A 27,656-nucleotide genomic window follows, 5' to 3' on the forward strand; every position below is an offset into this window, starting at 1 on the left:
TTTTCAGAGTTAAAAAAAAATAACTTCTTGTTGTTGTTGTTGTTGTAGGGTGTTTGGCCTTTGGGTTTCCATGTAGAAGAACATATCTTTGGAGTTACTGACTTCTTACACTGCCTCTGATTTCTTTATATCTAGCTTATCATGTTGGCTTTTGCGCATTTATGATTCCTTCATAACACCTTATGATCTCCAAACATCTCATATATTTCATACCTAACTGCTTAAGGAATACACTTCTGTAGCTTATGACTATGTAGATAAGTGAGGTTTCTCTCTCTCTCTCTCTCTCTCTCTCTCTCTCTCTCTCTGTGTGTGTGTGTGTGTGTATGAAAATGTAGAGCTAAAGTTGTAAATTACTGATGTAATTTATGATATCCTAAGCAAGACTGTAGAGATTATATTGAAGCAAACATAGCAATGGGAATAATAATAAACTGAATACCTTAGAAGGAAAATTAAAATCGAGTTTTGTAACATATGGAATCTACGAATGATCCTAAAAATAACAAGAGCCCAGATAAAGGGAAACTGTAATCAGAATATACTGTATAAAAAAATCTATTTTCAATAAAAATAAATATTTTTTAAAAAATGTCAACAGCCCAATTATGCAAACCTTTTGTAACTCCTAGGATATTTATGCCCAGAAACAATTAGACAGGTGCAAAGAGATTTAAAAGTGAATATGAACTAATTTTATGCACGACGACGACATTTTAAAAAGAGCATGTTGTCTGGCCTAGCCTGGGTACCAACCCCAGAACTGGGTTCAGCTCTGTAGGTGATGCCAGCTATTTTTTTAAACGGTCTACATACCCTTTTAAAGGATTTGCGTTTCTGAATCAAAGTGAAAAGTGACCCACTTCCTGGCCGTCCTCAGTGGTCTTCCCCATCTCCACCCACAGTCACTATTCTCCCTAACTCTCTGTGCACCCCAAGTCAGCTGCTTTAACCTTCGTAAAGGTCAATTCCTCCTCTCGAAGATGAAAGGTTTGAACTGAAAGGATCCCTCTCTAAAACTCTTTTTATCCTTCAAGTTGTGTGGTTCTCTGTGACCCAGCTTAGAACCTTTATAGTCTCCCGTCCTCTTCATCTATAGTTAGCATCTGGAACCTCTATCTCATCAACTATATGAACATTATTTTTCATGCGCCTCTACACTGTCACGTGGATTCCAACCTATTTCCTAAACTCTCCTGTCCTCCTTATAGGATGACTGCCTGGCAGCAGCGCCCTGGTTCTCCTCTTGTTATTGACGGTTCCTCTTGGCAGGGACCAGAGAAAGGAACTGTTTCCCTGGTTCGTGTTCACTGACTATTCAGACTCCTCTACTGAGTGATTGGCACAATACGAATGTGCCAACACCCTGGCCAGCGGCACTGCCAAGCCCCTTTGCAAGAAGATGAATTAGGATCATCTTAGCTGAGTCCCCAAATTGGTTCTGCTTGAGTCAATTTTCCAGTTGTTAGAATTTAGTGTTCTAAACACTACACTTTCCAGGTTGTCATTTTCAGAATTGGAAAGGACATGGTCCATAACCACAGTCAACAAATGTCAAAATAAATAATTTCATCTGTTCTAAAAAATTAGCTTAAATGCTTTTCTTCTTTTTAAGCCATTTGAAAACTTCAGTGATTACCATGAGAAAAATGCTGCCTATTTACGAGATAATTATAAGGTTATAAAATTGACAACAAAATTAGTGTTCTTAGCTGTTTTTTTAAAATCCTGTTAGCACTTCCACAGCAGACTGGATAAATCTCTCTCTCATTGCTTATAGCCAATTAAAACAGTAATACATCTCAAATATAAAATGTATGATCACATGCAGATATTATTTGCAAGAAAAATTTATTGTGGATGGAAAATCACCTCTAAGGAAATAAGATAAAGGGTATATTTGGCTTTATGTGGTTGTTTTTCAGATGCAATCTTTAAAACCAGTGGTAGCAAGAGATTATTTTTTAAGCAAGCTATAAGTCTTTAATAGTTAGGGTTTAACTTTAGTTAAATTAACACATATGGCTGTAAATGTGTTCTCCTTTGTCAGAACCTAATGTTATTACAAGATTTTTTTTTGATAAGGATCTAGCATGTACCACTTTAGCCTCATTTTAATACAACATACCTATAATTCTTAGAATTCGTATATCCCCCAAACGAAGACTCTCTTATCATGTATCAGCTGTAACACCAGGCAATGAGAAAAACTAGTACAAATACCTTGAGTCTGAATGTTCATTACGGGACAAAAGTTATTACAATCCGGTGGCATGAGTTCTGGACACTGGGGCATAGGAAATACATTGGGCAGGGGCAGGGAAACTGTCTCAGGGACCACAAATGAGACTAAAGAAGCATGTTAACAAAGGAAGAAAGGAATTAATACTGGCCTGGGCAATACCATACATGCGTGCAGACACGCGTGCACACAGAGTAATTTTTGTAGGTGGCCAAAGTGTAGAGTACACAGAAGAGGAGTAGCTTTGGAGACTACTCAAGGAAACCTAATAAGGTTTACGTGCTTGTTTGGGGTAAATAATGCCAGGTGCTGTAGCAATTCATAAACCTCAGTGGCTTGGTGTAATGCAAATGTATTTGTTTACATAACAGAATGAGTGTTAGGGACATACCTTTCCATGTTTGATCCTGGGAACTTGCCTTGCTCCTCCCTGTAGTACCACACACTCCTGGTTTCTAATTAATGCTATAAATGCTGCTGAGGGGTCAACCCAGCCTGCTATTTCATATAGCATCTGCGAGGGCACAGGTGATGATTTCATTGAAGGGTAAGAACAGAAGATGGAGTGAAGTCAATAGAAGGCGAGAAATAGGGGCCAGCAAATGCTAACAGCTCTAAAAATCCTGGGGGTAAAGACAGTAGTTAAATAATAAACAATATTAGACAATAGTTTTTAATTAAATATTTTCAAAAACTATTCATATTCTAAAGGGAGGGGCACTCATACCTTCACATGCCAAGGGACACTTGAGAGTCAATTCTCTAGTTCTGTCCTTTCACTGTGTGGCTCTCAAGACTGAACGCAGGTCATCAATCTTGGTAGTCAACACCTTCACCTACTGAGCCATCCTGCCAATAAACAACAATAGCTTAGGTAATAAGAAAGAAAGAATTCTATGTAGGAGGAGATACATTGGAAGGATTGTTTTATTATTGATTGTCTTGACTATAAGAGGACCGAGAGTGAGTATTTGATGAGGACAAGAACTAGATAAGAGGAAAAGGTTGTGGGTATTAGTTAAGTCCCCAAGGAGAGCAGGGCAGTGCGATATGGGAGACAGACAAAGGAACTAGCCTTACACTGGGGCCTTTGGCTTAGTCTACTGACCTGTGAAACACTCAGAGGAAATAACAGCAGTGACATCAGAGCTATTACCTGAATGTCGAGCACAGTGTCTGCGGTCATAGTACATGTCTGTGAAAACAGACCTCAAATAATAGAGAAATAAGCCACCGGTTTCTAAAACCATTAACTATGAAATCCTGAGTCTATTCTCTTTTCCATTATATGTGGTTCCTGCTTATCTTTAATGTGTTTGAATGGTTGAGTGTTTTGGTAGCAGCCTTAGAAGATACAAATGTAAGTTAATGTTTGTAACTGTCACTTTGAAATATATAATAATCCAAATCTTTGGAAGATTTGAAAAGATGTATTAGATATTGGTTGAGTAATTTGGGGTATTATTTCTCCCTTAAGTAAATGGAAAATAATTATAATTTTCTTTTGACAAAAATAGGGCACATTGATTTTTTTGTTTGATTTAAAATATGTTAAAAACGAATGGGAGCGTTTTAATTTTTTAAATATTTTATTAAGTCTTTGAGAATGTCGCCCTTCTAGATCTACCCTATCCACTTTTTAAAAATTTAATAATTCAGTCGGGTGGTGGTGGCACATGCCTTTAATCCCAGCACTCGGGAGGCAGAGCCAGGCAGATCTCTGTGAGTACAAGGCCAGCCTGGTCTATAGAGCGAGATCCAGAATAGGCACTAAAGAGTCACAGAGAAACCCTGTCTTGAAAAGAAAAATGAATAATTCTTCTGCTCTGATTTGTGCTGCCCATATACCATTGACTGTGGCACTGAAACATGGTCAACCAACTAGGAGCCACCCTTTTGAAGAAAAGCAGCTCGCCCTCCCCCAGAAGCCGCCAACTTTCCACATCGCCTCAGTTAGCAGTGTAGGCTCCTGAACCCCTTCCCACTAATTGGAGTCTACTTAACTCAAGGATTTTGTGCATGTTCCATTTATTTTAAAGTAGCTCTAGGTAAAATTCTCAAGGTGTTTGTTCATCCGGACAAAATATTAACTCAAAGGCAATGTAAAGAGAAAAGATAGGATCCATGTGTTTTGTTTTCATTATGCCCAATTATTTGGTTACTTGAACACTTTTTAACTTTTTTCCTTGTAGAACATCTACAACATTCACAACGCTGATTTTTTTTTTTCCTGAGGTGTTCATGTAGACTCTCATACCAAGGTGAGTTTAGAAAAGCTTACCACACTGCCCCCACTTTTTCTGTTCTAAAGCTGCCTTTCTGCTGGCTGTTTTGGAATCATAGACTCAGTGTAAAGAGTCCCAGCTTCCTCCCCTGGAGGCATACTCACATTTATTCCTTCACAGACACTTGTCTCTACCTTAGCCTCACCCCAAGCCAGTCTTCTCTTTCCTGTCCACGATCCAGCCCCACTGGCTTCCTTTCCATTCTCTGGCCTTCATTCAACCTTGAGACGGCCTCACATTCTGTCCGTCTCATGGATCTGCAATAGTCTATCCAGACTCAGTCCTTAGAGAGGCGACACTTGTCTTATGGGATTGTCTCTGTGACTTAAGCTGACTACCTAAGAGGTGTCTGTGCCTGTCCTCCAAAAGTAGCTTAATTTTCCCACTTCAAGGTGCTCTTACTTCCAAGCAGCTTTCAAGTTGTGTTTAATTAATGCATAATCTTTTACCCAATGACTCTTTGCCGCTACACACTAGTCTCCGTGAGACAGGAACAGTGTGTAAGATGGACCATAATATTCCCAGGTCCATAGAAAAATCTCTGTCACAGAGTTTTGGATTGATAAATGAGTGATTTAGTATCTGATAACGAAATTTACTTGATTCAGGAAGAACCCTGATTCCTAGTAGCTCACATTCTTTTAGGGAGAATCGTGCAGGGAAGTAATTATGAAATTACTCATGGTTGAAAAGGTAAATATCGGAACAGAATACACGAGTTGAGATCTTGCTTCCTGCTCTACTAACTTTATTATTAATAAAATAACATAATCTACCTAGGACTCAGGTTCCTCATCTGTAAATTGAGGGCAATGGTAGGACCTGCCTAGGTATAAGTATGGATCCTCAGAGATGAAAACATGGGTAGTTCTTCCAGAATGTGAGGTGTAGACCTTTCTTCCACTGGTTTTAATTCTTGGTGCCGCGTATCTGGTTGTGACACCCAGTTTGGTTCTCTAGCCCTCTCAAGGTTCTGTGAGCTACATGGCATCTTGTAACGTATTTCTTTTCCAGTAGTGAGTGCAGATCCTGTAGTTTGGCAACAGTTCGATTCTAGAGATTCAATTTCAAATAATGTGTTGAAAGAGTTTCTCTACAGCAGTGGTTCTCAACCTTCCTAATGTTGTGACCCTTTGACACAGTTCTTCACATTGTGGTGACCACCAACCATAAAATTATTTGATTGCTTCTTCATCATTGTAATTTTTCTACTGTTATGAATCACAATGTAAACATTTTTTTTGGAGAAAGAGGTTTGCCGAAGGGGTCTCGACCCACAGGTTGAGAACCACTGCTCTGAAGGGAGGGTCTGTTTTTTAGTTCTAAACACAGAGACTGTGGCAACAGGGAGTGATGGTGCGGGGCCATAATCCTAGCACTCAGAGGCTGAGGCAGGAGAATGGAGAGTTTCAGGCCTTGGCTGGGAAGTGAGACTCTGTCTGGAAAGAAGGGAAGGATGAAAGAAGGAAGGGAGGGAGGGAGGAAAGGAAAGTGGGGGAAGAGAAGAAAGGCAGGGGAGAGAGAGGGAAGGAGAGCACAGCAAACAGAGATGAGCAGCCAGGACTGTACTTAGCAAACAACCTGATGCTTATTTCCCCCAATTTTGTATCAATGCCATTTCTTAACTGATTGGTTGATTACATACATACATACATATGCATCAGTTGCAATTTTCAAAAATAATGTGGTGAAATAAAATGTAGAATACACTATTAGATTATGTTTCAAGGAATTTTTCTTCTTCATGTTTATCTGTGTCTTGTTATTTCTTGGAAATTAACACATATTTTTCAGATCTTAAAAAGACAATTTGTTTAGCAACTGAGACATCTACATTTGTATAATGCATTTTATTTTTATTTCTCAAGTGCATTAAGCTCGTGGCAACTCTGCAGAGCATTGTACAGCAAGCAAACTGAAGGCAAGATGAGCTGGTAACTAACAGATCTGGGACTAGATAGAGTAAGGCTTCTTTGACTCTAAATCTCGTATATCCTTGCTTTACCACCATTGGGCAATGATTCATTGAGAGCAGCTCTCTAAATATGAAATAAAGGTTGATTTTCAGAACTAAATGAAAAGTCTTGAACCAGGGCCCAGCTTATACTATTGACTAGGTTTGGAATTTGGGGCAAACTGATAAGTCTTTTTTTTTTTCAGTTAGCTTCTGACTCTAAAATGAAGATGCAAGTTGACCCCATTATGTATAATGCATAGCAATGAGACACCAGGAGGAAGACTAAACACTAAAAGATACGGCAAGCTTTACAAACAGGTTCACGTTTCAGCGTTCCTAAAATAGAAATCAAGTCTGGGCCTAAGGACTCAGAGACTGATCCAGAGACTCATTTTCTGGGTGGCAGCAGAAATAAAAAATGTTCCATAAAGTGGGAGCCAGATCCAGGTTAACTGTCCAGAGCCAGGGTCAGGGTCAAAGCAAGGTTCTGAAAACAAAAATTCAAGAGTCTGCAAAGGAGGTCTCAGATTAAGAAGCAAAGCCATCATTCCCAACACTCACAGGCTGACTCCTTCCAAATGAAATTAATTTTGTGGAGCAGTCTGACAGATTTTTTTTTAAATCTTGAAGAGCTACCCCCAAGAAATAACTTTTAGAAACTATCAAAACCAGGAAGAAGAAGAATTATAGCAGCAAAAAGGAAATACAATTAAAACTCTCAAAAGTCAAATAAGTTTATGTTTGCTAGACAGCTCTAACAGGATTGACCTATGAACAACAAAATTACAAAATCACTGTGAGAACTGAGTGAAACTGTCTAGAAACATCCCATAGTATGAGTTGGGGGAATGGAGAGAATCTTTGAGACATCTTTATTATAGAGTTCTCTGGGTTATGAGACTCATGGTGAGAGAAGAATGATCTGTCATAAAAAAAGATAATGTATTGGTAACTTCATTTCATCTCCAAATTTGCATGAATGACCACTCTTATGGTACAATTTACATCATCAGTCTACACATGAAGAGAAAAAGATTGTGACTTATAAAGCCCATAAAATAAGCCCACTCCAATTTCTTATACAGGTAGGAGAACAGATAAAGGTCCTTCATAAATCAACAATATTGTTATCTTTAACACAATAATAAAGTCCATCTGGAGAGGAAAATATCTGGATACCGAGAGTTTATCTTTTTGCCAAGGTATAATATTTTGGTAATACATACTTAAATGGGTATGAAAATCTGAATGTGTTTATTATATCTTTTATGTAAATGTGTGCACACATACCTTAATGCTTGCCCTGCTTCATTCAGAAATGGTGGAGATTCGAACACTATTGATCAAGCATGGTTTTCATCAAGTATTGTGTGGGCAGCTTCTATTCTGGCTAAGTACCTTTACGAAAAGAAAAAGCTCAGATAACAATAGGTTTTTCCAAATGTTAAGACTGCAGCGTGGCTGTTTCCAATCGCTCCCTAGGCCTGTTGAATCTTGAATTAGAAAGAATACAGTCATCCAGCAACAGAAGGCAATTGGTCACATGGTGCAAATTGATGTACAGGAAACACATATACAGTGCTACTTCCTATCTTTTTCAAGAACATTTTTTTCTTTAGAGGAGAAAATAGCCACTTAGAATTCTCTATTTCGGAAGTCAAGCCAAGCATGATGCTTGACCCAGAATTATAAATATTCTGTAATGTGTAACTGAAACACTTGGAAAAGCTTTCTAAAGAAATTCTAGAAATGGCACCTGCAATAAATCGCCATAGCTTCAAATCACATAAAAGCTAGTCTGGCACCAATTGAGGTAGGTGTGACTGATTGGTAGTGGTACCCATCATACCATGCCAAAGAACTAAAATAGGGCTTTGATGTCTCTATGCCACCAAGAAGTCAGTGATTCTAACAAGGGAAGGCAACAAATGAGAGTGGAGAGGGCTGGGGTGAGGAAAGGGAGGGTGCTATCTTAGAGGTTAATAAAGACAAACAATAATGATAGCATGCTTCCCTAGACAAATAATCAAGGTTGGAAAGCAGCCAAAAGAAGAGATCGATTCTATTACAAGGCTTCCATTTTGGTTTTGGGTGCCCACCTAGAATTGAGGTATGGACTTGCAGTTAGGACAACGGAAACATTTTTCCTTGGGGACCCACCAAACCTTAGGAGTGTCTCACCTAGTGGTTGGTGCAGAGGTGAGGCTATATTGGGATGTGAAAATAGAGGCATTTATAAAGATCTGATTTGTGTATAAAATTTGCCACCCTAAAATGAGCAATGAAACTGTGCTTATAATTATGCACCTGCTTCTTGAATCTAGCCCTTAATTTCTATTCTTGGAGTCATCAGGTTCTATTACCCCTTGCCTAAATGATTGCAGTAACCTTCTAACTGGCCTTCTGCCTTCAGCCTCTTCTCAGTGAAGAGCATCCTCCTACTCCCCACTGCCTACTAAGCACACAACATGGAAGCCAGCATCCTCTGTGATCTGTATCCAAAGCTACATTTCCAGACACCATCGCTTCTCTCCGTGTACTTGATACTTGAGCCAAATTGGCTAGTCACCATTCCCCAAACATTCTCCAGTGTGATGTTTCTAAAGCACAAACAGGATCCGGTTATTGCCCTACTTAGAACTCTTCCCAACTTACTTTTATTGCTCCATAGGAATCATCCCAAAGTGTTTGGTCTAGAAAATCTCAATACCTGGCTCGTGCCGAGCTCCCCATCCTCACCACTGACCACCAGACCCTAATCCACCAGCCTCGAAACCTAAACCCGGCCATCTGGAACTACTTTAGACTATCTGGACAGGTCACCCTGTCTCCTGCCCTCGGGCTTTAGTTGAAGCTGGTCCTTCTGCTTTATACTCCTTCCTTTCTACCTCTCCCATCACCCTCCCAACAAGGCCCCAAGTCCAACATGAAAAAAAAAAAAAAAAAAAAGGTCTTTTCTTGCTAAGACTCAGCTCAAGATGATCAGCTTTGCAGAAGCGTTCCCGTTGCTTGCTTTTGACCTTCCTACATACATCCACTACTCATTTCTCATGGGACCTCAGTGCTAAAAACATGTTTTTGACATCATGACTAACTTTTTTTTTTTTAAATTAACCATTTCCTAATATGTCTGTAGTCTCCTTCGGGGCTGGAACAATGTTTGTATAATGTGATGAGCTTAGCAGTTCACACAGTAAGACAGAACAGAGTCTAATACATGATAGCAAAAACCCTCGGTCCCAGGGCCTGTGAAGTAATTACTTACTGTGCTAAATGAGTATTTGCAGAGAGAATAAAACATGATGGTTACTCCTAATCTATATGCCGTTGCTGCGAAATGCAAAAGTAAAGTCTCTTGCTCTCGCTCTCTCTTGCAGACAGAGCACTGTCTGTTGTAACGCGGTGCATCTCAAACTTTAATGTGCCCTAGAGTCATACACATGTCTAGGGAGAATGGTGCCACTTCAGTTCATCCGAGTGGCAGCAGTGATTCTGCATTTCTGATCAGCTCCTCAGAGATGCTATGGTGCTGATTCTTCAGAGGCCACTGTGGGAGAGGATTTCACAGGGGAGGTTCAGAGAGGCACGATGACACAGCGGAAGGAACTCGATGGAAGGGTGGGACGAGTTATTGGTTCCTGCAGAGGTTCCCGCCAGCCGTGCATATATCCACACAGGCTTTAATTGAAGCTGTGCTAGAGGCTGAGTCGTCTTTACTGTCTTTATTTCTCTTTAAACGAGGCCCCCAGAACCAGGCTTTTCCCTATTCACTCCCCCAGTATGATTCAGCCTGTGTGATTTTCTCTGCAGAAGAGCTCCCCAGATTCCATTTTTAAACTGACCTGAAGCTGTTCTCCTGTCTGCTTCTCACAGATTTAAACCATCTCTGCTGCATTGTGCAAGCCCTGGAAATCCAATCTTTCCAGTTCTCAGAAGCCTTGCCAGCTGCCTAAATTGTTTCGCCTCCATTTTCATCGCAAACGGCTTTCCTTTTTTCCCAGGGAGCAGACCAACTTCACCTCTGCAAAGGCCAGTTCCCAAGCAGCTGCGGTGTGATTGATAAATGCAGATCTCACTCTGAAAGCCAAGGCCGCTCTCCCTACCCACTTCCAGGGCAGCGTGAAGCGCTCTGGATTTTGAACTGGAGGGTGGCTCGGGGGAACACCAGCGCTAGCTAGCACTGTTGACTAATCAAATGTCAGGAAGGAAAAACAAATGGAGGAGAGAGGGTAGAGATTAGGCTGCAGCTGCAAGAGCCTGAGGATGCTTGCAATATCATGGAAGCTGTCAATGCTTCAGTAGTGTCAATTTATAATTAGAGATGCCATATGAAGAGGAATTTTGACATTTACTGCCACTAGTTTACTTTTTCAGTAATATCGAGCTCTGTCTTACAGTTCTGTCTCTCTTCTGAAAAAGTTAAGTAAATTCAGAGGTGTTCGATTCAATCCAGAAAGCCATAAGAGCGTTTCCATGTCTAAAATACATAAAACATTATTTTATAAACATATACAGATACTAGCACATAGATTGTTAGTTTTCATTTCATTGTGATTTAAAATGTATAAAAATTAAGGTATAAAATTGTATTGTTTAGGGGCAGGTTAAGTGGTTATGGAGGCTTTTTTGTCCAGCAATGTCCAATGGACCCACCTATGTATTTTAAATACCTAAGAATGATCTTGTTGGCGTCTCTTAATTGATACACTTTTCATGTTCTCCCAAACTGCACATAACCCAAGCCCCTCAACATCAAATGTCTGACATACCACTTAGAATATAAACCTGTTTGATTAGTTGGGAGCTGATGGGATTAACATTAGCTCCATGTCCCCACTGGTTGTAAGCTGGCACATACTTTAGCGGAATTCAGAGCTCATCTTCGTTTTATAGGAGCCATCAGTTTGAATCAGCTCCATGAAGCGTGAGAGATCAAGCAGCTTTGTGCATATATGCTGGAAACTTCTAAACAGAATTTGTTCAGATGTTCAAACCCAGCGACATCAGTGAAAACCATGTATCTTTAACATCTACAGAATGCCTGCTGCACCCATTAAAAATGCATCCCTTTTTAATCCAATCTTTGTTAAGCAGGTTTTGGCGGTCACAGAAGAAAGTCTTTGGAGGGGATTGCAACCCTTGATAGAGAAAACAATCTAAAATGTAGAATTTTAGAGATGGAAGGGACTCGAATGCAGCATACTACTTAAGCAAAATATTATAATTTTCCTCGAATCTGGAAACCCTTCAAACATTATCTACTCATGATTCTTTCTGGCTTTCTTCTGCCTTTTCTGGGGACTTCATTTGACATACTCAGTAGCTTCTAGTCTCACGAGTCACTGACACTCTGCATCTTTCTTTTCTGCCCCTGGGTTTTATTTCAAATAAATAAACAGGGTAGGATGTTGTGGGATGTTCTGTATGGCAAATATGTTGCTCTGATTGGTTAGTAAATAAAACACTGATTGGCTAGTAGTCAGGCAGGAGGAAGTATAGGCGGGACAAGGAGGAGAAGAATTCTGGGAAGTGAAAGTCTGAGTCAGAGACACTGCCAGCCGCCACCAGGACAAGCAGCATGTGAAGATGCCGGTAAGCCACAAGCCACGTGGCAAGGTATAGATTTATGGAAATGGATTAATTTAAGCTATAAGAAAGAACAGTTAGCAAGAAGCCTGCCACAGCCATACAGTTTGTAAGCAATATAAGTCTCTGTGTTTACTTGGTTGGGTCTGAGCGGCTGTGGGACTGGCAGGTGACAAAGATTTGTCCTGACTGTGGGCCAGGCAGGAAAACTCTAGCTACAAAAGGATCTGTTGTTTGGTTTACTAATGACTTCCTTGTATGACCGAGTTCGCTCTTTTCCCTATTCTGTGTTTTTCACCCCAGACTGAGTTCTGACCTCTGTCACTTTGAGTTGAGCCTTTTGTTTCTGCCATTCTGATTGTAGCACAGGGAATAGACTTCTAACTTATGTTTTTCTTTTTTCCCCTACCGTCCTCATACACTACTTCTAATATCTGTAAGCTCTGAACAGTTTAGCTGATTATTTTATCCCTTATTGTCTCATGCTTCCAGTTTGCTCTCATGCCTGGCAGTTTCTGATCGAATATCAGACACTGTACATTTTTATCTCATTTGATGCTGTGTGGTTTTGTATCCCTACAAATAGTCTTGAGCTTTTTCTTGAGTGCAGTTGAGTCACTTGGAAACATACTCATTTTTAAGTTATGTTAGGCTAGAAGACAGCCATGGTAACATCAAAGGAGAATTACTTCCCACTAATGAGGCGAGGTCCTTCTGTGTGTTCTCCCTAATTCCAGCTGGGCTGATAGGAACAGCACTGTTCCTTAGCCCATGTGAGCCCTGGGTATCCTATTAATTCTCATTAATTCTTTCAGGTGGTTCTTTCCCTAGAATTGAGTATACTGATGATCATTGTTCAAATGAATCCTTGAGCAATTTTCTGTGACTCTTTTGAGGAGGCATTATGATCTAACTTTTATTGAATTTTCTTGACAGTTTTATTCATGTATATAGTGCATTCTGCAAACTTCCACTTCTGTTAGCTTCTCATCCGTAGACCTCCCTTTTTCATGGTGGTGGTGTTTTGTTTTTATCTTGTGATCCACTGAGTTTGACCAAGGATTTCTGTGTGGCCAGTAAGTTTCAAATTATCCTTTAGAACCCAGTAGACACAGCTATAGGAACGCAAGTGAAGACCATGACTGCCTTTCTCCCAGAATCCACCAGTAGCCAATAGTTTGGCAGGGTGTGGTGTGGTCCTGTGTATCTATCTCCCTCTGACCTGATCCATGACTGACTGATGATGGGCCCAGTCTTGTAAAAGCCCAGTTCAGGCAGATGCAGCTGCTTTGAGATGATGATTGCAATGGTTATGCCATGCCCAGAAGAGTCTCTGGCTCTTTCATTCTTTCTTCCTCCTCTTCTGTAATAGTCCCTGAGCCTTAGAAGGAGTGATATCAATGTCCTGTTTAAGGGTGAGAGCTCAGCTGTCACTTATTCTCAGCACCTCCCATAGTTCATTGCCAAGAGAAGCTTCCAAAAATACAGGCTCTTGCCATTCCCCTTAGTGCTCAGGAGAACTCGTTGATAAGGCCCTATTGCTGAAAACACTACACACTGTCATCACAACATATAGAGAAATCAAGATGAAGCTGAGCTGGAAACCTCCTCCCTCTTACTAGCTTTTATAGTATTATGCAGGCATCCGGAAGAAAAAAAGCGTTTAGATCTTACTCAGCTATGAACCTACAAACGAGAATACTGAAACAGTGGCCAGGCAAGACATGGCCACTGGTGCAATAAAGGCATGAGTGATATGGGAATAACCAACCATTCTCTGATTGGACTTGAGACCTACTCCACAGGAGGGAATTCATGGCTTCTTCTGTAAACCCTATCAAAAACCTGTGGATGAGGAGGTCATAGACCCTAGGAAAAACTTACTACAGTTGTTTAAATACAACTGACAAGATTCTAAACTGTAACATGAATTTTAAAAGGTCTTATTAAAAAAACCTGGAGCTGGGTATTGGGTGAGTGCTGGAAGTTTAAAGAAGCAGAACAAGCCACCGCCAACCTCACCTCGCCAACTCCTCAGTTGATCCTGTTTCCTCAGACTGGAAGCCTCTGAGTCCTCACCCAAAAGTGTCTCTGCTGAACTGCTGCTAAAAAGCCTCTAGTTCCTGGTCCTCACACCTTATATAACTTTCTGCTTCCTGCCATCACTTCCTGAGATTAAAGGTGTGTGTCCTTCCCAAGAAAAGACATGAGATCTCAAGTGCTGGGATTAAAGGCGTGTGCTACCTGGATTGGCTTTGTTCCCAGTGTGGCCTTGAACTGGCAGAGATCCATCTGGATCTCTGACTCCCAAGTGATAGGATTAAAGGTGAGTGTGCCACCATTTTCTGGCCTCTGTGTCTAATCTAGTGGCTGTTCTGTTCTCTGACCCCCCAGATAAGTTTATTAAGATGCAGAATATATCAGCCACACTAAACTGGCTTCTATGTATCTTTGAGGTTTCATCTGTATCTGTCACATTTACATACCTGTCTGTACTCTGTGGACCTTGATCTTCCCAGACTCTCAGGTCTGTCTCCGCAAGTCAGATAGTCTTGTACTCTACCTGAATTCCTTCTTCCTTCACTACAGCCTTACAAAAATCTCTCTGGTCAATAAACTGGGGCATCTGTAGAAATTGGATTGTTTACTATTTCTCAGAGATTTCTGGCTCTCATTTCCTAATGTGCAAATCAATTCACACATTTTATATTAATATTCTTATTTTAGGAAGGGGGAGAAGTTTGGTCTTTGCTACTCATTCTTGTCAGTAAAAAAGAATCTTACCTTTGTGATATCTGGTGTTCTGAAACATAGTTGAAATTTCATTCATCTGTATGTGATACCAGAAGGATTCTTATTACACACAGAAAATACGAACATGTGACAAATGCAAAGTTAATTTGGAACTTATATATGTAAAACACTAGCAGATACATATACATTCACATTGAGATGAAAAATGAAAGCAAAATGTTGTTAAAAAATCACTATTAATAGTGATGGATCTCTGAGATTATAGTCAATATTTAATTTCAGTTTTCTAAATTGCCTTCTACTGTGAAGTAGATGGCTTTCACCAAAACTTAATGTTATCTAATATATTTATATGTGTGTGTGTGTGTGTGTGTGTGTGTCTTGAAAAAGAAATTACTTCACATGTGACATATTTGACTCGCTAAAGAAAGTTGAGTATACTTGCCAATGAATGGAAATCCCAATAGTGGGAATAATCTGCTTACCCTATTAGAAATTTTTATCTGGGAGCTGAATGGCCAGCATCAGGGGGGCAGGAAGGGATGCCTTAGTGTTAGTAGCTCATAAATTGTAAAATTCTAAGGGCACACTGATTCCATTGAATGTGGTGACTTCATATTCCCTTTAGTAGCCAAGAATGGATGGAACCCACAGGACGATTAGATAAGACAGTTTCTGAGAATGCACTGAAATTTGACTTCTGAATTTGTGGCAAAGTGAGCAATTTTATGTAATTGTAATGAAAGGACAGTAAAAAGACTAAAAGAAAAAAAATCACGATCTAAGCAGACTCTCCTGGATAGGAAGCTATTCAGCAGAGTAGGCATGTAAGTACACTCTTAGGGGCTCAGAAAAGTGCCCCACAGAAAAGCACAATCAGAGGATGTAGGGCCAGAAGGGACAGCTGTGTCTTCCAGTCCCTTGGTTAAGTGTGGTTATAGCCTGGCTAGGTTTGGATCCCAGCTCTGCCACTTAGGAACAGCACAAATATGCAAAAGTTCTTAACCTCCTTCTGCCACAAATCCCCATCTGCAAAATGAGGGGGGAACTGGGCATGCTGAGGCTTGTATGAACTAATGCAAGCGAAGAGCTCAGGCTAGCCATGGACGACACTAAGCTTCATCTAAATATGAGTAACTATTATTCTATATGTGTATGGAGGCACTTTTAAAGGCCTTGAATTCCATGAATTTAATGTGCATTTAGAAATATGGAACTAGTTCCTCAAAGCTGTGATTATGCAGATATTATCGCTTACAGCCATTTGTGGTGACAACGAAGTTGGAAAAAGCCCAAATTTAACATTCTAAGGAAGCAAATAAACAAAATGCTCGGCACACATTGCAAAAAAACGGCCTTGGTGGCGCATAACAGACTCATGTGTGGTCCTCTTACTTAACAGACGAAGTAAATAAGGCCCACAGAGGGGAAGGGTTATGCTTGGAGTTAAAAGCAAAACAAGCCGGGCGGTGGTGGTGGTGGTGGTGGTGCACAACTTTAATTCCAGCACTCGGGAGGCAGAGCCAGGCCGATCTCTGTGAGTTCAAGGCCAGCCTGGTCTACAGAGCGAGATCCAGGACAGGCACCAAAACTACACAGAGAAACCCTGTCTGGTGGGGGGGGGGGGGGGAAGCAAAACAATATGGATATATAAATAGCACAGTTCTTTGTCTCTTATTGTTATATTTATTCCTGTAAGCCATAATTCCTGAATCTTACACTCTGGCTCCAGCTTCTTCTGAAGCTAAGACATAGTCAATGGATTGTTCTCTTCAGCTCTTCACTGTTCCCTTTTCCTCATCCTACGACACTCACACTTTAAAGAGAATTGGTTTCCACAATTTCAGTGATCAACCTCAAACTTTAACTCTGACAGAAAAAAATAATTTGGTTAGTCTAAATGCGACAGAAAGGCATATTGCCATCTACAAAGGTTAAAATACAAAGCGAGTGACATGTTTGAACACTGTGACAATAATAAATAGCTCTTATTTGATATACTTTGTGCATTGAAAAGCATTCAGATCAGACCCGGACTTGAGTCTGTTAAGGATGAGAAGAAACAATGTCAGGGTTCTATGCTGGCTGAGAGAAGAGAGTTTAACAAATGAAAATCGCTGGCTACTAATTTGTACTCTAGATAGGAAGATGGTGGGAAAGAAGTGCAAACGAATGGCATACAAAATTAAGGCACCCACAGAGGCTGTGTGGTCTCCATTCACGGAGCTCTTTCTAGTGTGAATGAGAAAGAAGTTGTGGCACAGTCTATCTGCTGTAATAGAAATAGGAAAGACTCAAATGAAGCCTGATGTAGGAAATGCACAGCTCTGTCCAGAAGTTAATGAGGGTCATGTAGGTGAGCAGACATTTGAGTTGAATCTTGAAGAAATACTATCTTTTTGCTGGATGATGTAAAATAAGAACAATCCAGGCTGAGAGGAAGGCTGGGAAAGAGCTGAAAGTTGGGTGTCTTCAGAGCACTGCAAATCATCTGACATGATTCATCATAGAGAGTTCACAGCAGGGAAGAGGAAAATATGAATAGATAGGATTAGATACCTGGCAGAAACTTCAGGGTTATTCTTTTCGGGCAGGTTCAGACACAAAGCAAGCGCCATAGACCCATTGTATAATACATGGATGCTCAAGACAGTCTTATATAGCCTTTATTCATTAAGTTAGTATGTATTCTACCTTAGATGAATTAGTTCACTCAATGCTGATAAAAGGCCCCTGGGAGAAAGTTTGATATAAATTGGGTCTATGTAGTCATTTGGGAATTGTATCCCACAAAAAAAAATCAGACAGACTTACTGTTCTCGCTGTAGCTTGGAACAGAATGATCTAAAAAGAGACAGCTTAGAACAAGCAAATATTTACCTCTCATCTTTCTGTGTGGGCATGAGGTAGGACTTCTTGTTCCAAACTCACCATCTCAGATAGCAGGGTAGCAACAGTGAGCATTTTTCATTATAAACTGAAAAAGAGCAATGTTGTCCACTGTCTTAAGTCCCCAGTGGTGCCAATGCCTCTAGTTGACTAGCCTTGGTATATGACATCATACCTTTTTAAGATACAGACTCCTGGCTCCTGGCCCTAGTAAACAGGCCGTTATACAAAAAAGAACATCCTTTACAAAAGAATAGAGTTCATGGCTCAAGAAATGACTCACTTGGCCCAGATAGCTCCAGCCTAAAATACTGTAAAAATAATTGCAAAGATTTAGTTCAGTGTCATTGTCAAAAATCTATTTCTACATTGCAGCAAATGCTTCAAGTACATTTCTCTAATGAAGCTCATTATCAGAGCTTTTCTATTCTTTTCCTGTAATGGGAAGTTGAATAGTGTAGTTTGAGGGGAAAATAATGCTCTGAAATTTTGTACCCATCAGGAGGAACTCATTCATTTCTGTCATCCTATCCCAATGTAACCCTTTTCTGTACTATAAAAAGATGAAATATGGATATCAATAGAGGATACTATGTTCTTCTCTCCTCACTCTGCCCCTCTGTCTGTTTGGTTTTGGCATTGTATGTACTTTCAAAATCTTTTGTGGTCATAAAAATCTAATGAGAAATTTCTGAATACTTTTGACCACTTAAAACTGCCTGGCACTTTAAAAAAAAAAAAACATGTGGGCATATTATTGATCTAGCATTCCAGGCTGAATAATTATATTCCACCTACCTAGGTCCCCCTGGTGGTTTCAATTTGCATGCAGAATTGTTCTTCACTTCCAGTTTCTGAGTTTTTGTGGTGTTTACTTTCACACTGATACCTATAACATCAATCTCACTTGGCAGTCAGCATTTTTTATGAAGTAGAAGAAATTATACTGTGTTTTTTCATATGCATGTTTTTCTTTTGATACAAACGCTCTTGAATGTATATTCAATAGCTCATTTAAATGATGCCCCTTTCTGTTTAATTTTATGGGTGTGCCCAATCACCCTTAGATACTACATTTGTTTTGTTACTTTCTTTTTGTATACATATTTTTCAACGTACTAGGGTTCCTGGTAATGCTATAGGTGCATTTAGCAGGAGGCTGTGAGTTTCTTAGTGGCTTATCCATCCCTAGAATTTGTAGAATTTTTAATAATGCTTTCTGAAAATACAATCTCTAATAAAAGAATGATCAAATGCACAATCACTCCAATGTTAATCAGCTAAAATGTATTAAACACTTCAATGGTCAGACATTCTATCAGGCATTTTCTATACAGCAGCTCATTTAGTTTGCCTAAAACCCAGTTGGATGGGTAATGTTGCCTTTCCTGTTTTAAAGATGAGGAAATTGCCGGGCGGTGGTGGCGCACGCCTTTAATCCCAGCACTCCGGAGGCAGAGCCAGGCGGATCTCTGTGAGTTCGAGGCCAGCCTGGGCTACCAAGTGAGTTCCAGGAAAAGGCGCAAAGCTACACAGAGAAACCCTGTCTCGAAAAAAAACAAAAAAAAAAAAAAAAAGATGAGGAAATTGAGGTCTTAGAGCATGAATTAGCTCACCAAGCACCTCATAGGGACGAGTGACAGCACTATACTTTAAATATAGACTCTCTGGCATAGGGTAGGTAGCAAATGGTTTAGTCTCAGTCTGACTCTGAAAAGCTGAGATCCAGACAATCTCTCCTAAGGTAAGTGAAGTTAAAAGCCATAGAATTCTAGTGTTTTAGTGTGAATCCAAAAGCTAGAGTCAATGTCCTCATGTGAAGGCAGTGAAGCCTCCACCCTGATAGACAGAGCGAAACCATTTTGTTCTATCCAGGCCATCAACTGATGAATCACACCCATTCCAGGGAGAGCAACCCACGTTACTCATTCTTTCAATTCAAGCCCTAATCTCATGGGGACAGTGCCCACAGTGATGTTTTCACCAACCATGTATCTGGGCACCCTATTTTCCAATAAAACCAATAATACAAAATGGACAACCACTGAACTCTTAGCCATTATCCTGACAACTCACATGGTATCCTAACAATCAAAGATAATAAGTCTTACATCCCTATATTTATTAGCATGAATCGAACACACTATTTAAGAAAAAGTTGGACACAAAATGAAAGTTGTGGTTATCCAAATATTTTAAGCCAGTTTATTTCCAACTCTCTTAAATCAGGTTCACGATATATATTTCTATGACCAAAAGAGGTAAGAGGCTTGATTTTTTAGCTTTCCAAATGCTAAGAAGCCATGTTCCCTAGCAACACTGTGAATTCACATAAGAAATTTTCAAATACCATTTATAGCAGGTCCTTTTTTTCCTCCGGTGCCACTTCACTCCAAGCTCGTGATTACCAGAGAGAAAATGAGCTTTGGAGATTTTAAGTAATGTTCTTAAGAGGACATCATAGTGGTTGGCCAGAAAGAATGTTGTTCTTAATGCTATTTAGACTCACTTAAAAGTCTGTAGAATCTTACTTTATTTTGTTCTCACTGTTACACTGATTTATGATACATGGCAGTTAGAACTAGTTATTAAAATTCAATGCTAACACAAATGAGAACTTTGGTGACTGGTCTGAAATAAAATAGACATACCTTTATCTAGAGTTTTCGCTTTGTATGTATGTGTAAATTATTTATGTAAGTCTTTGTGTGTAGCTGACTACATATGTGTATTTATATAAATTTGTGTGAATACTGTGTGTGTACATGCGAGCACATGATCTCTAGTGGAAAGACTGATGTTTTATTATTTCCACTTTGAAAAATCTTGTGGCAAACAGGACTTTCAACTAATTATATCAGGATTCATAGGGCCATAAAAATGAGTTGTAATCACAGGCATGAATGAATGTTTCAACATGTGGAAACCCTGACTGCTGACATGTTAAAGGGGAAAGCACATGATGTGCTTAAAATGCAGTTGGTAAAATTCAGTGCTCTTAAGATTGAAAGGTAAATCACATTAGCAAGATTACAGATGGAGATGTCTTTAAATGGCTACTTATCTATTTAGAACTTGGCAAGTCTGTATCATTACTTATATTCAAAATATAATAGGATCCTGGCTGATGCAAAAAGATAAGCGAAAGAAATATAAGACATACTGGTTGAAAAAGATAATGAGTTACATATCACCTATGAGTTTAGATACATAGAAGATGCTAAGATAAACCATCAAGGCACTCGTCAAAGTTACTAGATTGACAATAGGGGCACTAATAGCATCCTGATACACTTAATATCTGTGTAGAATACATAGTGCAGATGCAGTATATATGTTGTATGTATAAATGTCACATGCACATTCACATATCTGTATGATGCTTTCTTGATAAAAAGCAAAGTTCCTGTAAAGTTATTTAGGCATAAGTTGAACAAAAACTATTATGGACAAAGATGTGAGTAAATAAAATCATATACCATAACTAAAATGGGCTGGCTGGGTATCATAAAGATGTCATTTAGCTTCTAGTTGGAACTCTAAAGCCAATATAATATTTCAAAAGAGTTTTTCATGGAATTTTATAAGCATATATTAAAATTAATGAAGAGGCCAAGGGAACCAAAATGACTGTGAAAAAGTGGAAAGGCAAGCTTTGGTAGATATAAACTCTTACCATGAAAGCAGTAGCAACCAGGTTGCTGTAGAATTATGCAGAGAGAGACAAAATGAATTTGACATTGGAAAGGGAACTTTAAGTGAGCTCTCACTGAAGTGGAAACTTAAGGGTGAATGCTTGTATACCAGACCCTACTCAATAAAATATTTTAAGTATTATTTTCATGTTTAAAACAGAGTTTCTTACAAGGCTCCTCACAAGCCTAATCCATAGAAAGTTATCACAATTTCAGAGCTGGGAAGGGAAGGTCTGGGGAGATGACTCAACCAGTAAAGTGTTGGCCCCACAAGCATGCAGGTTGTTTCTCTTTTTTTCCTTCTTTTTAATTTAATTTATTTTATATCCCAACTGCAATCTCCCCTCGCTCTACTTTTCCCATTCCCTCCCCCACCTCCCTGCACACACCCCCCTGTTTCTGTTCAGAAAGGGGCAGACTTTCCATGGGTATCAACAAAACATGGCATATCAAGTTGCAGTAAGACTAAGCACCTCCCCTTGTATTAAGTCTGGGTAAGGCAATCCAGTATGAGGAATAGGTTTCCAAGAGCCAGCCAAAGCATTAGAAACAGCCTCCTCTCCCATTGTTAGGAGTCCCACAAGCAGACCAAGCTATACATCTATGTAGAGGGCTTAGTTCAGTCCCATGCAGGCTCCCTGGTTGTTGGTTCAGACTCCATGAGCTCCTATGAGCCAGGTTAGTTGTTTCTGTGGGTTTTCTTGTGACGCCCTTGACCCCTCTGGCTCTTACAATACTTCCTTCCTCTCTTCAGCAGGATTCCCTGAACTCGACCTAATGTTTGGCTGTGGGTCTCTGCATCTGTTTCCAACAGTTATTAGATGAAGACTTTCTGATGACAATTGGGATAGTCACCAATTTGATCACAGAAGATGGCCAGTTCAGGCTGCATATTCACTATTGCTAGGAGTCTTAGCTGGGGTCACCCTTGTAGATTCACGGGAGTTTCCTTTGTAATATGCCCTCTCTTTTCAGTCATCTCTTTCAGTACTCTCTTGATCCATCCAACCCCTAAACAGGTCCCTTAAGTTCCCATCCCCACCTGCCCCCATTCCACCCAAGAGATCAATTTCCCCTTCCCAGGAAGATCCATGTGTTCCTCCTTGGGCTCTCCTTGTTACGTAGCTTCTCTGGGCCTGTGGATTGTAGCCTGGTTATCCTTTCCTTTACAGCTACTATCCACTCACGAGTGAGTACATACTGTGTTTGTCTTTCTGAATTTGGGTTTCCTCACTCAGGATGATTTTTTTTCTAGTTCCATCCACTTGCCTTCAAATTTTTTGATAACATTGCTTTATTCACAATAGCCAGAACCTGGAAACAACTTAGTTGCCCCTTGACTGAAGAATGGTTAAAGAAAATGTGGTATATTTACATAATGGAATATTACTAACCTGTTAAAAGCACACAGATTTGAGTTCCATCTCTAGCACCCACATGAAAAATCCAGATAGTCATACCTCCAGCATATCAGGAACAGAAACAAGACTTCTGGGTCTGGCTGGCCAGCCTCTAGTCAAGTCAGTGACTTCCAGGTTTAGTGAGAGGTTTTGTCTCCAAAAATGAGGTGAAGAGTGAGTGAAGAAGACACTTGACATTGACCCCTGGCCTATTTACACACACCTAAAAACACATACACACAAAGGAGAAATAGACCGCAGAGTAACACATAGTTCAAGTATATCTGCAATATATTGATGAAGCCATATAGTGACTGCATTGATTCTATTCTCTGTAGTTATATTTAATGTGTCCTTAAAGTTGATGGCGGTTTAAAAAAATATGAATGTAAAAACAGATGGCTCTGTGTGTAGATATGGCTAAGCAGGCCTTGTTCATCATTCGTTCATTTAACTGATTGATAACCAGGTGTCAGGAAGTGGGTCCGGGAGACAGACACAACAGGGTTGGTTTGCTGCTGAGCTATTTCCAGCTCTTAGTCCTATGATTCCCCTGGAGGAAGGAGCCCTCCCCTGTAGGAAAGAGCTCCGAAGGTCAGAAAAGAGAGCCCAGTTCTGAGATGGTCATCACACTGTGCTCTCCAAACCTGTGCGTGCTGCAAATCTGGGAGGAATGGCCGCTGGTATGATGGATGAAAAAGTCCTGCTGCAGAATGCACCTCTTTAGAGGCTGAACAGCAACCACAACAAAAATATCATTAGGATGAAATTTGCTGTAGAAAGATATAGAATCCTGCCTTGAGGTTAAAAATTCATCAGTTGTATAAGCAGATCATAGGATACTTTGCCTTGAATGTTAGTCATGAGCAAAGAGGTTTGATTGACCTTGTTTGCAATCAGATGTTAAATGTCTGTAAAATTATACTGCACTGAGAGTACAGTGACCAGATCACCAGGAGTAGTATCCATATACCTGAGTAGGTGATAATTATGTAAGCATTTTTAAATGTCTTTGGCTGGAGGGCATCCAGTAGGTGAAGGCCTGGATAATCTAGGAACCCTGGGTCACACAAAACCATCAGAAGAAACTTTCAGCCTATAAGATTTCATGGAGGGCTACAAAATAGTTGTATGAATTGTTCAATTCGTAGATGTTTCAGTGGCAAATACTATAAGGGCTGGTCAAAACATACAAGAAATCATTTTCTAAGTACTCAGCTTGTCAGTACTGGGAAGGGTAAAAATGAAGATGTGACAATATTTGATAACATAATGTCTAGAGACCCCATGAGTACCTTAATACTGTCTTCATGGTTATTCCACTCCTCCTTGTGAGACTGCTGAATGATCAGCACATGGAACAACAGCAGGATGTCAGCTAAAGAGCCATTTTATCAAAACCTCCCTCAATAGCTGTTATAGGGATGAACTCAAGGAAATTCTGTATCAGACAACAAGGCTAAGGCTTCTCTTTCTTCCTGGCTTTCTCCCATGCCCTCCAAAAAATTAAATTACAGGTCCAGCACACACATAGAGTTGAAATATATGTGTACAGTCAAAATGCTGTATAAAAGGAGTCCCCCAAAGTGTGATTCAGTTTCTGTTATAGAAATGGAAGGAGAGATAGATTTCAATTCAACAGAAGGACATTGTATCAGTCATATGGTCTTGCATGAAAGAAGTTCACTGCCCTAAGAGTGAATTCTCTCTTCTTGGAGTCTAAATACTCCACAGTGCAGGGGAGCTGCCCAGTAAATTATACACTTAGGAAGTTAGACAGGGAGAGTCTTATGGTCTGATCCAAAACTTGATTTCTAGAAATGTCCCTTCATCGCTTAAGATTGCATGACCAGGATGTGTAAGAAGGAGCCCTCAAGGAAATTTGACTCCTGATAGCAGGTATAGAATTCCATTTAACTCCCCGTGAGATTTTATGACACACAATGTCTTGTGTCTTTATTTCCAATTATTATGGGTCTCTGTGCTCTTTCTCCTTTGTTCCTATAACTACTTCCTTCAGAATTATTTCTTTGTTCTATAGAATTCAACACCACCATAAGGCAAACAGGACTTTGAAACTGTTAGATTGTCCAAATTTTTTTGTCATCAATATAGTGATAGTCTTTGGTAAATAAGTCAAGGAGTTGGGGAGTAATTTAATGTTAATTAAACTATCATCATCAGAAAATATACAACATATAGCTTGAATACATTTATCTTCCTATTGGCTTAATGGAATATCAAAATGTGAGTTAATTACTAAAGATTCAAGATGTCTACCTAGCAGATTCAGAAATGAACAAACTTTAATGGCTACGAAAGTATATCACCTATTATAAATGATAAGCATCAAATATATCCCCAGAACCTGTGAAAAACTGAAATCAATCAGAAAATCTAGTCATTCTCAGTTATCTGCAGATGTGAGCCCAAGGTGTCACAGAAAAAAGGTCTGTCATTAGAATCCAGGAATATCTTTTTTATCCGTTATTGTTAGACTTCTTTTCAGCCAAGCCTCTTTGTAAAGCTGTCAACAGAAATAGCATTATCAGCCCCCTCATAACTCACTTTCTGAGATGCAAACCCTAGTAGAAATAAGCAGTAGGGGGAAGATGGATGAACCGAGAATCAGTACTGCATTGGAAGTACTTACATTTTATACATTGAAAGTGTGGACGGTAATTTCAGAAGAGTGAAAGCCCCCAGCTGCTTCAGAAGGCCTTCCATGGCCTTCCATTAAAATTGTCTCCCCCTCTGCCTGCTTTATCTTATTCTTTAGATAGCATCATTGTGTTATCTATCCGAAAATGTGATATTGTCTGTCTGTGATGTGTACAGCCACATTGTCTGTTTCACTGTTGAAATCCAATGGCTTAATATCGGCACACAGTTACTCTTTTGTTTTGTTTTTCCCAAATAGATAGAGATAGAAAGTGGTTCCTAGATTGACTGATGGGTCACTAAAGTCTAAAATGAGAAGTTGACTAAGAAAATATCCATTATAGATTGTTTTCCTCCTTGAAAAAGAAAGATGAAATCAACAAGATGACCATGACTAAGCTCACATGTCATCTATGATGAACTTTATAACTTTAGAATTTTAGGACCATGACATCCAATAGTGTTCAGTTTTCAAAATCAGCAGTAACTGAGATGTAAGACATAGCCAATGGCATGGCACTGTACAAGGTTTTTTTTGCCACTTCCGACTTCCAAAACCCCCACAGTTTATTGCCACTTACAAGTATTATATAATTTTATCCATATGAGGTCATTCTAAGTCTGTGTATTTGTTAAGACTACTTAATGAGGTGACCTTTTTGAACATTTCACAAAAGCCAACATTTGAACCCAGTTAGCCAAGAGAATATGGTAAGTAGCTATCTGGAACTTCCATGGTATTAGATATTAAGTATTAATGAAATGTGACATTTTCTAAACATATATTTGTTTTTATTTTACGTGTATGTGTTAGTACCTGCATATATGTATGTTTATCACATGTGTACCTGGTATCCATGGAGACTCAAGAGGGTTCTGGATCCCCTACAACTGGAGATGTGAGCTACTGGATGTAAGTGCTGCAAACTGAGTGTGGGTCCCCTGCCAGAACAGCAAATGCTCTTAACCACTGATCCTTCTCTCCAGCCCCCAATAGAATGATATAGTTATCTTTTAATGAAATCTCAGCTTTGAGTGTGCCTTGGATTATACAGAATGTGTTCTGTTGATAAGATTATGAGAAAAGTAGATTAAAAACTAGATCCATTTGTGCTCACAACTTTATACTTGGAGTACTACAAGAAAAATTTCTGAGACATTGCCAAGTCTACTCCTTCAAGCTCCTTAGCCATGGGGCTCTTCTTGTGTGTTTGGTGGATGAATCTATAAGGGCTGTCATATGAAAGGAAGTATGAAGATTCTTCCGGGATGTTGTTTTCTTTGAAGTGAGGGCAGCAATTCCTATGCCCAGCATGTCACTAATACATTGTCCTGTCAGTCCTCATTAATTCCCAGCCCCAAATTCTTAAGCCTGTGACCACTGTTGACCCCCAAAGAATGTTTTCAAAGGGAATCAGTCTTTCAACTCTGAAAAGTAATTTACTTTAATTGAGCCCTTGGCATTAGTAGCTAAGTAAAATGAAATAATAAGGATGGTAGTGTTCCATTGAAAGGCAAATGATATGTCCTCTCATGTAATGCGTGAGAGGTTCCAGGGAGGAGAGTATATAAAGCACATTTGAGTAAATAGCTTCATACTTTCAATGAGGAAAGACAGCTACTATTTTGATAAAAAGCATTGGTAAAATCTGCTGAGTGTGATGGCACACTTACTCCTAGCATTTAGGAGGCAGAGAAAGACAGATCTCTGTGGGTTCCAGAGCAGCCTGGTCTATATCGTGAGTTCCAGGACAGCCAGAGATACCCAGTGAGACCCTGTGTATAACAAATAAATAATAAAATAAAATAAAATGCTTGTCATGGTGAGGTGGATAAACCATGGAGTGCTTATAAGAGAGCATGAGACTTTATGCTCTCATCTTAGCAGCACATGTACTAATACTGGATCGATACAGAAAAGATTAGCATGGCCCCTGAGCAGGGTTGACACACAAAGTCATGAAGCATTTTGCATATTTTTTTAACTGATAAAATTACTCTTGCACTTTGAGCACGTCTTTTGTCATACAAACAGCAAGGGAAAGTCTGAGACAGTGGTAGGAGCTAGTTTCGTTCCCCGTGCTTATCCTCAATGTCTCACTGCACCTGCTCCTTCCACAGTTGCCGGGTGCCTGCCATGGTCTTCATGCTTCCCGTGGACAGGTTTTACCCTTTCTTCATTTTCAC

The 27,656-nt window shown here is 39.7% G+C and overlaps 1 protein-coding gene, 1 long non-coding RNA gene and 1 other non-coding gene across 18 annotated transcripts in view; 2 read left to right on the forward strand and 1 right to left on the reverse strand.

Annotated features, from left to right (window-relative positions):
• LOC128119670 (uncharacterized) overlaps window positions 1-11,308 on the reverse strand; it is a 40,085-nt gene extending 28,777 nt beyond the window's left edge. For 2 of the 3 annotated variants that reach the window (XR_008221599.1, XR_008221598.1), the window contains exons 1-2: window positions 9,750-11,306; window positions 2,970-3,091 (exon numbers count right to left, since the gene is read on the reverse strand). This is a non-coding gene — a long non-coding RNA (uncharacterized LOC128119670). Of the gene's footprint in view, window positions 1-2,633; window positions 2,866-2,969; window positions 3,092-9,749 lie in introns of all 3 variants that reach the window. The other variant, XR_008221600.1, reaches the window with a different exon arrangement.
• The window catches only part of Anks1b (ankyrin repeat and sterile alpha motif domain containing 1B), a 1,024,799-nt gene that overhangs the window by 490,985 nt on the left and 506,158 nt on the right, over window positions 1-27,656 (forward strand). The window lies entirely within an intron of this gene.
• LOC128120127 (U6 spliceosomal RNA) lies at window positions 27,340-27,448 on the forward strand. The gene has a single exon (XR_008221777.1). It is a non-coding gene; the product is annotated as a U6 spliceosomal RNA (small nuclear RNA).

The sequence above is a fragment of the Peromyscus californicus genome, unplaced genomic scaffold, assembly GCF_007827085.1.
Source record: "Peromyscus californicus insignis strain IS unplaced genomic scaffold, ASM782708v3 Scaffold_24__1_contigs__length_46423439, whole genome shotgun sequence".
Lineage (NCBI taxonomy): Eukaryota > Metazoa > Chordata > Mammalia > Rodentia > Cricetidae > Peromyscus > Peromyscus californicus.